Source organism: Macrobrachium nipponense, chromosome 3, assembly GCF_015104395.2.
Source record: "Macrobrachium nipponense isolate FS-2020 chromosome 3, ASM1510439v2, whole genome shotgun sequence".
Lineage (NCBI taxonomy): Eukaryota > Metazoa > Arthropoda > Malacostraca > Decapoda > Palaemonidae > Macrobrachium > Macrobrachium nipponense.
In genome coordinates this window covers 106917448-106929284 of record NC_087202.1, presented here as the reverse complement: position 1 = coordinate 106929284, position 11837 = coordinate 106917448, and positions in this window count along the sequence as shown.

Genomic DNA, 11837 nt, shown 5'->3' with positions numbered 1-11837 from the left:
TATGTTATATTACTAATGCATATTAATTAATTTTGGCATTTAGTGTCGTTATTGAACCCGAAACCAAATTTGGGGTTGAGGACATTATCACAAGTTGAACGTATCCATGAAGTGTCGTTTACTTCATAAAGTTTTATTTGGACACTATTTCTATATATTTTTTTTTCAAAATTGGAGTAAAAGATATTTTGTAAAAGTTTTAGATTATAAAATGATCTTAGAAAAAGATGTTAATTCAACAAAAGCATGTTTCTAATACTGACATTCTGATCTTGCCGTACTGAATAATACAATTTGTTTACATACATGAAGGAATGTCCAGAACAGAAATAAAGGACAAAGCCAGAATATGGGACACAGAGAGGTGGAAAGAAGAGTTGGAAAATAAAGTGACTGTGAACATATATAAAACGTGGAAAAGAGAAATAAAAGGCGAAGAAATTTATGACAACTCTATGGGTTCAGTCCTTCTCTTCAAAGCCAGAACCAACTCTCTTAATTTAAATATAGCAAAAAGGCACCAGAGGCAACACCTGTTGTCCTTTTTGCAATGATGCAGTAGAATACATATTTCATTTCCTTTTATATTGTGATACATATATAGAGGAACGGGTTAAAGCAATAGGGCTACAACAACCCCTATGAAGAGAAGGAAAGTGACGTAGTGGGAAAATTTCTATTTTCAGGTAACAACGAAATAAGAAAAGAAACCATATACTTGAGTGGAAAAAAAGAGAGAAAAAAAGGAAAAGAGCTAAACAAATAAACAAACAAAAACAAAAAATACCCAAGACTAAGAGGCGGCCGTTGCAAAGGCATTGCCTCGACCCATAACTACATGGGGGAAGGACAGAATGTTGATGTCGTGGGTTCCGACCGTCCGAGTTCAGTGCATCTTTAAACATAACAAAAAGTTAACATGGCTAAAGATGCATTTTGAAATGCTTGAAAGACTTACATGCTCCATTGTTCTGTCAAATGGGCAAAACTGCATCATTGGACGCTCAAGAGAAACAAAAATAAAAGACAAGAGATGTTCTAAGAATCAAGGTACGCATGATTAGTACAATAGGCTACCCATGCAATACTATGCTAGGTAGGTACTAGGCAATGACATTTTAGACCAGTACCTATAGTTATAGGTCATATAGTAACATAACTTAGCATTGTTTACACACGTCAGGAACAATGATATTTTATATTCAGACAATTCTCGAGTTAAACCTAGCTAGGTATCAGAGTTGTTCATCGACCTGATACGCTCTGTTGTCACGGTGCCTGATTACACCACCTGTAGCAATCTGTTGGTCAGGCAAGAACAAGTTTTCAACAGACAAAAAATTAACCGCCAGATTCTTTACTACAATTCAAGTTTAGGATTGTTCTAAAGTGTAGGCTTGACCTGCCAAAACAGTGTTCTCAAGTACGTACCTAGGTTTAAGCATTTTATTCAGTAGTATCATCATAGTGTAGCCAGTGCTCATGTACTGGTAGACTACTAGTCTCTGGATAGAGCCTACCTACTAATAAACCTATCAAGCAAGAGCTTCTTCAGTCTAGCCCTGCATCAAATCCCAAAGGTAAGGTAGCCTAATCTTTTTTTACAGCTAGATTAGGGTAGTTCCTGATAGGTAAAATTGAAGACAAGGCTAGTTATTACTGTGCCCTGTGGATTGGCATCTAGGTATCAAGTTACGTGGGAAATGGGCGCTATGTTTAACATACTAGGTATAGGTAGTACCAATCCCTTGGCGGTGAATGTAAAAACATACCTAGTAAATAAAAGACAGTGAATTCCTAGGGTAAAATACCAAATGGCCAGCCTCTGCCGTAGTGTGACCACCTTCCCGAAAAATTATTTTAACACTTCTTGTAACACCTCGAGACCTCTACTTTCCTCTTGAAGTAAGTTTTTTCTCCCAAGTCACAAATTAAGGCCATAGGGGAAACAACTGAGTGGACTAGCTGATCCAGTCTTGGCCGCTTGTTGATCCACCCTTCGAAAAAGTACTTTAACACGTCCTTAGACTGGAGATGGGCACCAGTCACGAGTCATTGGTGGTGAGAGCAACACCTCCAGACCTCTACTCTCCTTTCGAAGTAAGTATTTTCTCCAAAGTTGGAAATTAAGGTCATATTTTAAGATTAAACAGTGGTTAATGAAAGTCTAGCCATGTGCTGTGCAAACTGACTACCTCCATGATGCTTTCAAAATTTTTACTTAAAACACCAAAAATGTAGAAGATTGATGCCATCTCGATGTTTGCGGAGTCACTTGTGTCAATAAACTTTCCATTCCATGTGCTAAATCTGCACACCACTTGTACCCATAGATGCTGGGACACTTTCTTCACAACAATTGTAAACAATGACGCCCTCTGCCTCGGATCCAAGGAAACTTGCAATTTTTCGGTAGAAAGAAGAAGCATGCACTAGATAATTATTTAAATGAATAGTTAAACATCAGTGTAAGGTCATGATTTGCATAAATATTTTACATATTCATGGTAATTAATTTGAAAATATTTCGTGTTGAAAAGTAACTAGATTCCTGACTCAAATATCAACAGTTTTGCTGTGAACAGTACCTACGGTGTTGTTTGTGCTCTCCTATTGGTTATCAGTGTTGCCAATTGAAGACTTACACAAAACTGGGGAAATAAGTGAAATTAACATATCTATTTGTAGTATACATATATACAAATTAGAGCAATTTTATCATTACAGGCAGTCCCCGGGTTACGACGGGTTCGGGTTACGACATTCCGAGGTTAAGGCGCTTCTCAGTTCCTATCATCAGACATTATTTTCCCAGGGTTACGAAAACATGTTCCAGGTTACGACGCCTACAACGCTCATCTGGTAGATGAAATATGACACCAAAAATGAAAAATAATCAATATTTGAAGGTTTTTTTTGATGAAAAATGCCATAAGAATGCAGTTTACATAGTTTTCAATGCACCCAAAGCATTAAATGTATGGTTTTCTTAGGATTTTTGACAATGTTCCGGCTTACGACGTGTCTCAAGCCCCTCGTAACCCGGGGACTGCCTGTATTGCATTACCATGACAACCAGAATTCATGGACACAGTTTGTAAATGCATTGGTGTATGTGTGAAGCTCCACTAAATTGGCAACGATGAAATTTTACCATTCCTAGTATGCAAGCATTAAAGGTTACATTTATTTCTGGCATATAATTATTAAAAATAGAAAATTCAAAATTATAATTTGTTCATGAAACTTACCTGTCAGATATATATATAGCTGTATTCTCTGAAGTCCGACAGAATTTCTAAAAACTTACGACACACGTAGTGGGAGTAGGGTGGTTAGTACCCATTCCCGCCGCTGGGAGGCGGGTATCAGGAACCATTCCCATTTTCTATCAGATTTCTTCTGTCGCCGGTGTTGTAAACACTGTTTACATCACCTCTGCCTCAGGATTTTGGAAAACTGTTCTTGCTTAAGTATCCTCTTGACTTTTTGGGTTTTTTGATATTGGATCGATAGCTTGACATACGTGACTTTGGATTGTTTAGATTTTGGCTTGGCTTTTCCTTGAATAAGATGTTTCTGGGTCTAGTTCGGCTAGCGCCAGGTGGCATGAGGGAGAATGTAAGGTGAGGCTACTAAAGGCTTTGGTTGATCCTCACACAGTATGTAAAGGTTGTAGGGGACAAGTTTGTATGTATGATTTTCGCTGCACTGAATGCGAAAGTTTGACTGATGTACAATGGAAGACGTATGAATCCTACGTTATAAATAGAGCGTGACAGGATCAGGAGGTCTTCCTCCAGGAGTAAATCGGGTAGCAGACAGGGTATTAATGTATCCCCTTCTAACCCTCCTGTAGAGTTTGTAACTCCTAACCCAGTAGTGTTGCCTTCGGGCCCTCAAGTGGTGTCTGCGGAGGGTAATGCCCTTTCGCTTATTCTGGATTCTTTGAAAACACTCGAATCCAAAGTGCTTGCCCTTGAAAATAGGCAAAGTGCTAAGTGCAGTGATAGTGCCCCTAGTGAAGTGGAGGGGGCGTCAGATCGGCCCTATAGCGCCCTCTAGGCTGGGACCTTTGCCGGACTCCCAGGACTCAGGGAGAGGGCATGTCGAAGGCCGAAGGAGGGTTACGGGATCCCCCACCGATCTGACGTCCCTTCAGCAGCTCCTGTAGACGCTTCCCAGGCTGCTAAGGAGCGTGCTCGAGCACGCCTCCTTAAGGATTGTTTTGTTCATGAAACTTACCTGACAGATATATATATAGCTGTATTTCTGACGTCCGACAGAATTTCAAAATTCGCGGCACACGTAGTGGGTCGGGGCGGTCAGGTGGTAGTACCCATTCCCGCCGCTGGGCGGCGGATATCAGGAACCATTCCCATTTTCTATTCATATTTTTTCTGTCGCCGGTGCTGCAAACATCTGTTTACAGTACCTCCGTCTAGGATTTTTTCATTATCTCGCTTATTTATATCTGGATTGACTTTTGGTATCGACTTCTGGATTGTTGGATTGGCACGCGGAATAGTGGATTGGTTTTTGATTTTGGATTGGCTTTTCTAGATTCAGTATGTCTGGATCAAGTTCGGGAAGTTTCAGAGTGTGTGTGAGGAGTGAATGTAAGGTGAGGCTTCTTAAACCTTCAGTTGATCCTCACACAGTTTGTACGGATTGCAGGGGGCATGTTTGCATGGTTGATGAACGGTGCAATGAATGTAAGGATTTGGATGATGATAAATGGAGGATGTATGAGACCTATCGGCGCAAATTAGAGCGCGATAGAGTCAGGAGGTCTTCCTCCAAGGGCAGCTCTACTAAAGGTAAGGATAGTAACATTTCTCCTCCTCTAACACCAGTAGATTTTGCCCAACCTAATCCTGTTTTGTTGCCTTCGGGCCCCAGTGCTGTGTCTGGAGAAGGTAACACCCTTTCTCTGATTCTAGAGTCTATTCGTGCTCTCGAATCTAAAGTTTTGGCCCTAGAAACCGGCCCAGTGAAAGTTTGTGTTAGTGCCCCTAGTGTTGTGGAGGGGGCGTCAGATCGGCCCCATAATGCCTCTAGGCCTAGACCTCTATCGGACTCCCAGGACTCAGGGAGTGGGTATGTCGAAAGCCGCAAGAGGGTTACGGGGGCTCCCCACCGATCTGGCGTCCCTTCGGCAGGCCTTGTTGCTAAATCCCAGGCTGCCAAGGAGCGCGCTCGAGCGCGTGTCCTGAAAAGATTGCTTTTTCGTCCTCCAAAGAAGCGTCCTCCCCGCGCAAGGGGTGGAGCGCTCGGAGAGACTCGCGTCCGTTGAAAAAAGGACTTTTCGCTTTGAGGACGCTTCACGTCCTATGTCTCCTCTTTCGTCAGAGGACGCTTATGACGCCTTTCCTCCTCAGAAGAGAGGAAGGCTTTCTACAGATGAGGACGTTCGTTTCCACGCACAGGCGTGTTCACCTGAGAGGCAGTTGGCTGTACCTGCTAGAAGGAAGGAGGCGTCCCCTCGCCCCTCGCCTTCTCGCAGTCTCAGTCCTGCCCCTTCTTTTGCTCCTTCGTCACCTACGAAGGATATCCTTGTGTCCCTTCAGGACCAGATTACGTCGCTGATGGCTCACGAGGACTTGCCCAGCAGCGTCGAGCCTAAGCGTAGGAAAGGACGTTCGGCTGCCCGTCAAGAGGACGAAGCGGCCTCATTCTCTCTCAGCTCGCTCGTCTCTCTCTCCGCCTCCGGATCGTCAACGTTCTCGCTCTCCTAGCAGATCTTTTACTCTCTCAGGAGAGGACGCTCGTCAGGACGCTCGGCGTTCGAAGCAGGACGCTTTGCGCTCTCGGCAAGTAGAGGTTGAGGACGCTAGGCGGGACGCTCGGCGCTCTAGACAGGACGCTTCTGGATATAGACAGGACGCTTTTGAGGACGCTCCGCAGGACGCTCGCCGTGGGAAGCAGGACGCTTTTCGAGCGAAGCAGGACGCTTTGGAGACTGCAAAGCAGGACGCTCGCTTGTCTAGGCAGGACGCTTTTGGCGCCGCTCGTCAGGAAGCCCGAGCTTCCTTTCGTAGGGGAGCTTCGGTGAAGACAGTTAACGGAGCTTCTAAGGATGCTTCTCTTTCGGAAGATGTTCGTGCATCTAAAGAGCAACGTACGGCTGCTTCCGTACCTGTAGTGGATACTTCCAAACAACGGAAGTCTTTATTCAGGATTGAGCCTAAGGGACGTACTCCCTCTCCTGATAGGCGTTCTCCAGTTCCTCTGAGGGAGGAAGGGGAGCTTAGCAGTCCAGGGAGTTCCGTAGAGGAAGAACAGCCGGTAACTTCAGCTGTCTCGGACTACAAGGTTCTTGTTAGGCTGTTACGCTCAGCATTCGGAGACAAGTTCCAGCCTACAGCCCCTAGGTCTCCTCCTTCACAACTTTCGTCGTCCAAGACCGTAAAGACCCCTGAATTCGTCGAAATGAAGACGTCTCTATCTACCAAGAGGGCGTTTAAGAAACTTCAAGACTTTATGTCCAGAAGGAAGGAGCAGGGCAAGACCACTTTCGCCCATCCACCCTCTAGACTCGCAGGGAAAGGAGGAGTTTGGTATGAGACCAAGGAGGATGTCGGGATAAAGGTCCCTTCGTCCGCGTTGGGTGACTTCTCCAGCTTAGTGGACGCCCAGAGGAGGTCTCTCTTAGCTTCGACTAAGGTGACCTGGACTCCGGTTGAGACTGACCACCACTTGAAGGGACTTCTTCGGACCCTTAATGTTTTTAATTTCCTAGACTGGTGTCTGGGAGTTTTGGACCTTCAGTCTAGAAGTCCTGATTCTCTCAGTCTGGGGGAGCTGTCCAGCGTGTTGTCATGTATGGACAAGGCCGTCAGGGATGGTTCGGAGGAGCTAGTTTCGAACTTTGGAACTGCCTTCCTGAAGAAAAGAGCACTGCTGTGCAATTTTACGGCTAAGTCGGTATCTCCCGCTCAGAAAGCGGAATTGCTCTTTGCGCCTCTTTCGGACCATCTCTTCCCCCAGACTATGGTAAAGGATCTTGCACAGAGTTTGCAAGAAAAGGCGACCCAGGACCTCTTGGTTCAGTCTTCAAGACGTCCAGCGGTTCCTTCCACGTCAGCATTCAGTAAACCCCCGAAGAAAGTCAAACCCTTTCGCGGGGCACCCCCCTCGAGAGCAGCTCCTCGAGGGAGAGGTTTTTCAAGAGGAAGAGCTTCATTCAAACCGAAAACCAGCAAATGAAGATCTCGTCCTTCAGACACCAGTCGGGGCCAGACTGGAATTCTTTGCGGAGTCTTGGAGGCAGAGAGGAGCGGATCCTTGGACCCTCAGGATAGTAGAACGGGGGTACAAGATCCCTTTTCTTCATCCTCCTCCTTTGACTTCGACTCCCAGAGACCTCTCTCCATCCTATCAGGGAGAGAAGAAAAGGGTTCTTTTCGATCTCTTAGACCAGATGGTCGAAAAAAGAGCGGTGGAACAAGTCCTGGACCTAGAGTCACCGGGCTTCTACAACAGGATTTTCTTAGTGCCGAAGCAGTCGTCAGGTTGGCGCCCGGTCCTGGATGTGAGCAGGCTAAATCTTTTTGTAGAAAAGATAAAGTTCAGAATGGAGACGCCTCAGTCGGTGCTGGGAGCATTGAGACCGTGGGCGACTGGATGGGTCTTCTCTAGACCTGCAGGACGCATACTTCCACGTCCCAGTCCACCCTCTTTCAAGGAAGTACCTGAGATTCGTCTTGGACAACAGGGTTTGGCAGTTCAGAGCCCTTTGTTTCGGTCTCAGCACGGCCCCGATGGTTTTCACAATGATTATGAGGAATGTAGCGAAGTGGCTCCATTCGTCAGGAATCAGGATATCCCTCTACCTCGACGATTGGCTGATCAGAGCGTCGTCGAGGCAGAAGTGTCTGAAGGACCTTCAGTTTACGCTAGCCCTAGCAAAGTCTCTGGGTCTGTTGGTCAACACCGAAAAGTCGCATCTGACCCCGACACAGTCCATCGTGTATCTGGGGATTCAGATGGATTCAGTGGCTTTTCGGGCGTTTCCATCCCAGGAACGTCAGCGACTGGGGTTAGAGAAAGTCGCAGCCTTCCTAGAGAGAGAAGCTTGTTCGGTGAGGGAGTGGATGAGTCTGCTGGGCACCATTTCCTCACTAGAAAAGTTTGTCTCGCTGGGAAGACTGCACCTCAGGCCTCTTCAATTCTTCCTTGCGGAAGAATGGACGTCGAAAGGGGACCTGAATGCGATCCTAAGGATCTCCAAAGAAGTGAGAGTACACTTAAGATGGTGGCTCGACCCTCAGAAGTTACGAGAGGGCCTCTCCTTAAATCTTCTGAGCCCCGACCTAGTGTTGTTCTCAGACGCTTCCACTTCCGGTTGGGGAGCAACACTAGGGGGGGAAGAAGTGTCAGGCTCCTGGAGAGGGGAACAGGTAGCCTGGCACATCAATGTAAAGGAACTGGCAGCGATATTCCTGTCGCTGCAGTTCTTCGAAGAAAAACTGTCAAACAAGGTTGTTCAAGTCAACTCGGACAGTACCACAGCCCTTGCATATATAAAGAATCAGGGAGGGACTCGCTCCAGATCCCTTTTTCTCCTGGCGAAGGAAGTTCTGCTGTGGGCAGACGCAAGGCACATCAAGATCCTGACAAGATTCGTGGCAGGGGTTCAGAATGTCAGGGCGGACCTTCTCAGCCGCCAGAATCAGATTCTGCCAACAGAATGGACCTTGCACCAGGAAGTCTGTCAAAAGTTATGGAAATTGTGGGGACGTCCTCTAGTAGACCTGTTCGCTACATCAAGGACGAAGAGGCTTCCTCTGTATTGCTCCCCGGTCATGGACCCAGGGGCAATTGCAGTGGACGCGTTGCTCTGGAACTGGACAGACCTGGATCTTTACGCCTTTCCCCCATTCAAGATCATGGGGGACGTAATGAGGAAGTTCGCAGCTTCAGACGGGACAAGGTTGACTCTGATTGCCCCACTGTGGCCAGCAAGAGAGTGGTTCACAGAGGTCATGACGTTCCTTGTGGACTTCCCAAGAACGTTGCCCTGGAGGAGAGATCTACTCAGACAGCCTCACTTCAAAAGGTTTCACCAAAACCTCTCCGCTCTGGCCCTGACTGCGTTCAGACTATCGAAAAGCTGGCCAGAGCGAGAGGCTTTTCAAAGGCAGCTGCGAGAGCAATCGCTAATGCTCGAAGAGCCTCTTCAAGAGCTGTCTACCAGTCTAAGTGGGCTTCCTTCAGGGCATGGTGCAAAAAGGAAGGAATTTCCTCTTCCACGACCTCTGTGAATCAGATAGCAGATTTCTTACTCCATCTAAGAAATGTGCAAAAATTGGCAGTTCCTACAATCAAGGGATATAGGAGTATGTTGTCTGCCGTTTTTCGCCACAGAGGAATGGACCTCTCCGACAATAAGGATCTGCACGATCTCTTAAGGTCGTTTGAAACTACCAAAATTCCACAAGCAAGACCGCCCTCATGGAATTTAGATGTGGTGTTAAAACATCTGATGCTAAGTCCCTTTGAGCCTCTCCATGAAGCTTCTCTAAGGGATTTAACGAGGAAAACGCTTTTCCTAACTTCTCTGGCGACGGCGAAGAGAGTTAGTGAAATTCAAGCGTTCAGTAGCCTAGTGGGTTTCAAGGGAGACAGCGCTGTCTGCTCGTTGAACCCTTCTTCTTGGCTGGTAAGAACGAGAACCCGTCTAATCCTTGGCCGAAGAGCTTTGAAATCAAAGGAATATCGAGTCTCGTTGGTCATGAACCAGAGAGAGCCCTGTGCCCTGTCAGGGCTCTCAAGTTCTATGTGAATAGGACTAGAGAGATAAGAGGTCCCTCAGGTAGTCTCTGGTGCTCGGTGAAGAGACCGGATTTGCCATTGTCGAAGAATGCTGTTGCTTTCTTCTTGAGGGACGTCATTAAAGAGGCTCATTCATCTTGCCAGAAGACTGATATGAGCCTCTTTAAAGTGAAAGCTCACGAGGTCAGAGCCGTAGCTACCTCTCTTGCCTTCCAAAGGAACATGTCTATCAGAGATATTCTTGATAGCACCTTCTGGAGGAGCAATTCCGTATTCGCCTCACATTACCTCCGGGATGTGAGGACGATTTACGAGAACTGTAGTTCTTTGGGACCTTACATTTCGGCAGACACAGTTTTGGGGGCTGAAGGTAGCTCTCTCCCTATCCCTTAGCTTAGTTAGGTTAGTTTATTGTGGTTTTTGGTTGATGGTGAGATCTTCTGTGAAAATCTCCCATTCCATAGTGTTAATATCAGGGGTTTTTTGAGTTAGTTGGTCAGGTGGTGGTCGGTTGCTGTGTTACTGCCATAGTTTTTGCCTAGATGGTCTTGTCGCATTGTGGTCACGAGCCCCCGGTTGACAGAGCATCCAGAGAGCGCCAGCACTACAGGTCAACACCTGGCTGGCAACTCTGATAAAGCATAAGCAGGCTTTAGGTGACAGTAATCACATAGTCTACTTTGCTATCAGGTAAGGAACCAATAAGTTAATCTTTTATTTTAATTTAAATTCCCTAAAAAATCCTAGTCTGTCTCTACCCCCACCATCCGAAAGGTGTGATTCAGCTATATATATATCTGTCAGGTAAGTTTCATGAACAAAAGTTATTGTTATAATACAATTAAGTTTGTTCATACTTACCTGGCAGATATATATACTTAGAGTGCCCACCCTCCTCCCTCAGGAGACAAGGGCCATGAATAAATATGAATAGAAAAATGGGAATGGTTCCTGATATCCGCCGCCGCCAGCGGCGGGAATGGGTACTACCACCTGACCGCCCCACTACGTGTGCCGCGAATTTGAAATTCTGTCGGACGTCAGAAATACAGCTATATATATATCTGCCAGTAAGTATGAACAAACTTAATTGTATTATAAAAAACAATAACATTTTTCGTCCTCCGACGCGTCTTCCCCGCGCAATGGGTGCGAATCTCGTCCGGATTCGCGGCCTCTGAAGAGGACCTTTCAAGATCAAGACGCTTCACGTCATGCTTTGTCTGATTGGCGGTCTTCTCCGGAAAGCGTAGCTTTTCCGCCCCAGAAAGAAGACTAGGGACGTCATCGACGATGACGCCTTTGAGCGCCCCAGTCGCTCTGGAGCCAGGGCTTTTCCTGGTGTGAGAAGGAAGAAGGCGTCCCCTCGCTCCTCGCCTTCTCACAGGCACAGCTCTTCTCCTCGCAAGGAGACCCTTCTCAGACTGAAGTGATACGCGCTATGCAACGTCAACTGGATGCCTTGCTTAAGCAGAGGGAGACGGTTCCTCGTCGCAGGAAGGACGACAGACTGCCGGTCAAAAGGACCAGACAGTCTCCTCCGCCTTCTCCTCGTTCTTCCCCGTCTCCGGTTGTTTCGCCCTCTAGACTTCGTTCTTCTTTGGAGAGAGAGAGGTCTCATCGCGCTCCCCTCTCTTCTCGGCGAGAGGACGATCGGCATTCCGATCTCGACGCTTTTGTGGACGACGAAGTTGAGCCTATGGGTCGGACTTCAGTACGTTTGGATCCTCATAGTAAAGAGAAAGCGTCTTCCTTTTCTGCTCCTCGTAGACCTGCTCGTGTCGACGATCAGCGTGACGCTCGTCAGTTTGCAGTTCCGGTATCTTCGCGGGACGTTCGTAAGGACGCTTCGCGTGACGTTCGGAGGGACGCTTCGCTCGACGCTTGTTTGGACGCTTTGCTGGACGCTCGCATGGACGCTAGGATGGTCGCTCCTCTGGACGCTAGTAGAGGAGTTCGTAAAAGCGCTTTGGATGCGAACGTGGAAGTTCGCTCTCACTCGGACGCTTTTCCCGAGTCTATTGCTGACGCTTCACGTCTACTTGCAACATCACGTTCAC